Source organism: Otolemur garnettii, unplaced genomic scaffold (assembly GCF_000181295.1).
Source record: "Otolemur garnettii isolate 467f Iridium unplaced genomic scaffold, OtoGar3 scaffold00072, whole genome shotgun sequence".
NCBI classification, from domain to species: domain Eukaryota; kingdom Metazoa; phylum Chordata; class Mammalia; order Primates; family Galagidae; genus Otolemur; species Otolemur garnettii.
In genome coordinates this window covers 2,018,430-2,023,760 of record NW_003852467.1, presented here as the reverse complement: position 1 = coordinate 2,023,760, position 5,331 = coordinate 2,018,430, and the positions used below count along the sequence as shown (strand labels likewise).

Genomic DNA, 5,331 nt, shown 5'->3' with positions numbered 1-5,331 from the left:
AGAAAAACTAAACAATACAGACTCAATTTGTTAATACTTTGTTTAGTTTTTCGGCACTTATGTTCATTAATATAGATAGTGAAACTCCCTGGTGACTGCCTCCCAGGTCATTATATTTGGCTTGATGAAAATGCCTCCATAGTTTTTCTATATAAATCTGTAGTGTTCTGCAATTTTTTTCATATAGCATCTTTGTCATTTCTCCATGTCAATACATACAGATTCACCTTATACTTTTTAATGTCTGTATGCTATCCCAGTATATATATTTATATATATATATATTCAAAATTATTTAGCTATTCTTTCATTGATAGATGTTTTGGCTGCTCTCTGTTTCCACTGTCAAAAACAATGCTGCATTGAAAATTCTTTTTTTTTTTTTTGAGACAGAATCTCACTATGTTGTCCCCTGTAAAGTGCAATGATGCCACAGCTCACAGCAACCCCCAACTCTTGGGCTTAAGTGATTCTCTTGCCTCAGCCTCCCAAGTAGCTGGGACTACAGGTGCCCACCACAATGCCTGGCTATTTTTTTCTTGCAGTTGTCATTGTTTAGTTGGCCTGGGTAGGGTTTGAACCTTCCAGCCTTAGTGCATGTAGCTGGCACCATAACCACTGTGCTATAGGCGCCGAGCCTGAAAAATCTTATATATTTCTGTAAGTATGAGAAAAACATGTATTCAGTACTAGAATTAATTTTTTAAATATTATTTTAGTATTTCTTTTTTATATATTTTTATGTTAAGTGCCTTCCACTTCTTATATTTAGCATTCTTTCTGATGGTGGCTTTGTCAAACTGTCTTCAAGACATTTTAACATCTTGCTAACCCTTCCCAGTTGTACCTTTAATTATAACCTTCACATGAGTCAAGTTCACAAACTTGCCTGATCTCAAGCTGTGTCTTCACAGAATTGCTGATGAAAACATTTTAAACATTAGCCACAGATTTATTATCAAAGTCAAGAAAACTTTTTTCCAGCATGTATCATAAGCTGAATATGGGCAGCCATTTTTTTGCTTCTGGCTTAAAATATGAATCTTTATTTTCTAGATTATTGGTTAGAATGTTGAGCATGAAATCATTACCTTTTAATTTATTTATTAAACAATTCAACAGTGCACTTTAAAAAAATCCACAAGTAACAAATTTAAATGCGTAATTGGGGGAATTGTATGTTCAATGACATTTTTAATCACATTTAAACACAATATTTAAATAAACTTTGATTTTTTTGTGCCCTCTCCCCCTGCCCTCCAACCCTTATCCTCAATTTAGTGGGAGAGTCTTGATAATCTCCACAGGTTTATTGTGACAAACATTCTCCAATCAATTTTTTGTGTACATAAAATTTAATAGGTAGGTATTATATAATACTGACCTTTTATTTCTACACATTGTGTCTCAATCTACCTCACAATGACTTTCTATTCTAAAAATATATTGTAACTGAGATCATTTGAACACAGATGCTCCCCCATGTTTGTGCCCATGCTGGATACTTTTTCATATTTATTATCATGATGTTCAGCTGTCCACCTAGAGGTACATTTTCTTCCATAGCACTGTCATGGAAATATCCCCTTTCTTTCTTATCAGAAATGTCAGAGGTTGAACTTTTGATACTAGTCTCTGCTTCTCTCCACACAATACTAGTTAGAGGAAGGATCTTCATTGGCCAAACAAGTCAACACAGAAGTGATAAAGAAGGAGAAGGGACAGTGGTCCTGTGAAGATGGTGTTTCCTCTAATCATCCCCACTTCTGCTTTACTCAGTCTCATTTGCTGTGTGGTTGGCACAGCCCTTCTTTCCAGGCCCATTCCACTCAGTTGTGGATAAATCTTAATTCATTGTCTTGTACATCCCAACACCTGCTTATTTCATATTACTGTCCTCTCTAAACAGTCTCTTTGCAAAAAATTTCAAGGGGAAAATAGAGGCAGATGTGTTTTCTTATTAAGAACAAGAGGATACTGATGAGATTTTTCTACTGTATAGTGTGGTTGGCCTAACTCAGTTTCAGTTTTCCTTCTTCACATTTTCTAGACATTCTCATCCATTTACTTTTCCACATCAACATTACAGATAAACATCTTGGTATTTTTATGGCTAATTTTCTTAGCTTGATAAATCATTTCTTTTTTTTTTTTTTTTGAGACTCAGTAGAGTGCTGTGACGTCACAACTCACAGCAACCTCCAACTCTTGGGCTTAAGTGATTCTCTTGCCTCAGCCTCCCAAGTAGCTGGGACTACAGGTGCCCGCCACAATGCCTGGTTATTTTTTGGTTGCTGTTGTCATTGTTGTTTAGCAGACCTAGGCAGGGCTTGAACCTGCTAGTTTTGTGTAAGTGGCCAGCATCCTACTCACTGAGCTACAGGCGCTGAGCCAATGAACCATTTCTTTTAACTCATGTATGTCATGTAGCAAATACTTTGTACTATATGAGATAATCTGGATTATAAGTAATATTAAATGGATCTATATTGTTTTATATAACTAAACTCCAAATAGTAGGTAGTTTCAGGCTAAGTCAGTCATTCCATGGTATTTTCAAGGATCCATCTTTCTTCTCTACCAGTTTCAGCTTATTGCTGTATCATAACAGTATCAGTTCTGGGTATCACTTTCAGGTTAAAATGCCTATAAGAAGAAATTTCCCTGGCTTGACTTCCTCTATAATTTTCCTGTGAGTCCCAAAGCATATTTTCTTTATGTCTCATTGACCAGAATTGCAGCACATTGCTGAACAATTAGCAAACAAAAGAAGACTGTCATAACAGATTTGCAGACCAATCAGGAAAATCCTTTCTTGGTGCTTGGAACTAGTCTTCCCCAAATATCATGGGAATTTAAAATTGGGCAAAATGAATCAGAGTGCTCTTAGAAAGAAGTGGGGAGATGCCTACTGAGTGGGTGATCATTGCCTACACATCTTCATTTTAGGGAAACTTATAGAATTGGAATTAAATCTGGTTCTTCAAGGCAGTCGAAGATCATAAATAACCACCATCATGAATGACAAGTATTTAATGAAATGTTCCCTGTGTTACCAGTGAATCAATTCACTTACATTCAGAAAACAATTCATGAATATTCATTTTATCAATGGTAACATTTCCCTTTTTTAGATGTCCAAAAAATGAATTAACATTCCAAACTGTTATGGAGTAGGCATATCTTCAACACACAAAGCCAGCTGTTACCGTAACATTTAAAAGCTTGCTGCTTTTTTCATCCCTATTTTTACCTACAGCAAAAGACGTTTATTTTATATAGTATCTTTCCTTCAAATAGAAAATCAAAATATTTAGGCCTATAGTTTTCAAGATTTTCAGAAGCAAAGTGATAATTTTTCTACATAAAATATTTTCTAGCACTGTGACATATTGTTTTAGTCCATTTGGCTGCTATAAAAACCATCATAGACCAGGTGGCTTATTACCAATAGAAATCTATTTCTCACAATTTTGAAGGCTGGGAAATCCAGTATTAATGCACTGGCAGATTTTTTGTCTGTTGAGAACCCACTTTCTGGTTCATACGTGGCAACTTCTTGTTGTGTCCTCACATGGTAAGAGAAACAAATGGTATCTCTTGGGACCTTTCTTATAAGGGCATTAATCCCATTCATGAGGGCTCTGCTGCCACGACTTAATCACCTCCTAAATGCCCTACCTTCTAATATTATTACATTGGAGGTTAAGATTTCAATATATGAATTTGGCAGGGCCATAAACATTCAGACCATAACACATATAAAGCACATGGAGTTTATCTGGTCTTTGTAAAAGTAGTAGGGCTTATAGCTCTTCTTTCTTGTCTTCTTTTCATGTTCTCTTTCCCTCCTAACATTACTTTTTTTTTTTTTTTTTTGAGACAGAGTCTCACTCAGTTGCCCTGGGGTTGAGTGCTGTGGAGTCATAGCTCACAGCAACCTCAAACTCTTGGGCTCAAGCGATTCTCTTGCCTCAGCCTCCTGAGTAGCTGGTACTACGGGGGCCTGCCACAACTCCCAGCTATATGTAGAGACAAGGTCTCACTCTGGTTTGGGCTGGTCTCCAACTCATGAGCTCAGATGATCTGCCCACCTCAGCTGCCCAGAGTGTTAGGATTACAGGTATGAGCCACTAACATTGCATTTCATTCTCCTGTGTGGACTCTGAGACACCCCTGTAAAATTTGTGAAAAATCCTGACCTGCATTGTAGAATAAAGAAAGTGCTTTGAGATGACAAACTTTGTTGGGTTTCCTTTTTCCATTGTCTTTCTTCTTTTGAAAGTAAAATAAATTCTAGACTGTAAGTAATAAAGAAATAGAAATTCAGAATCATCACCTGAGTGTGACTCTCTTTCACTGTTTATCAAATTAATTTAATTTCTTCAATAACCTATCTCTTGTTTATTGCCAATTTCAGTGGAGTCAAGAAGGGAAAAATGATCCTGAAATGTTTTGGTTATCTTATACAGCTTTTGAGATTTCATGTAGAAAATGAATTTTCCTCAGAGTGATGCTATCTTAGAGAACCTTTCTTTGAGGATGATTATTTTAATGCAACTCATTCTGGTCATTGAACACTGTTATCACCAGGGTCCTATTTAAGAATCCATTTGAAATTAATTTATGGTGTTATCTAGCTCTTCACGTAGAAAGCCAATTTTATCAAAGTTAGTATTATTAAACTAGTCCCCTATATGTCTTTTTATGCAGAGTACAAGGATTAATATAACTGACCTGTTGACAGACGGTTTTCTGGCTAATAATGGGGAGTGAATCATTATCCTAGACCAGGGCTGACCTTACTAGGAAAACAGGATGAAAACATAATAACGGTCTTTGTGGTTAGTTGCATAATGTCAACTTGAAATTAAATTATAGTATACAATTTTACTTTACATATTTCCTAAAATCAAACCATATCAAGTCCTTCAGGATTGCAATTTTCAATTTATAGACAAAGATTAAAGCTCTAAAAATAGTGTTAGCATCTTGTTTGTTGTGTCTTATAACTTCATCACTTCATCTTTCCAGCAGAACATAGTGTAAACATACCTGTGTACGTTTTGCATGTTTTTAAAAATTTTTAATAAGTAGCCTAATATTGAAAATACTAATAGCAACAACACTCATAATAGATCTAAATTTCTTCCATAGAGATCAAAACAATTTTATGTAAAATATATCTAATTGTTCATTGTAACTCAGGGAGTATGTTAAGAGTAGGTCATTTTCTGTAACCAGCTGAAAGGAATGGTCATTCCCTAGGCACCTCCAACCTTTGGAGGGTGTCACAAAAGATCTCCATTATTTTGCTACTTCAAAATCAAC

The 5,331-nt window shown here is 35.6% G+C and overlaps 1 pseudogene; it reads right to left on the bottom strand.

Annotated features, from left to right (window-relative positions):
• LOC100967106 overlaps positions 1-5,072 on the bottom strand; it is an 8,314-nt pseudogene extending 3,242 nt beyond the window's left edge.
• Between the last annotated feature and the right edge of the window lie 259 nt (positions 5,073-5,331).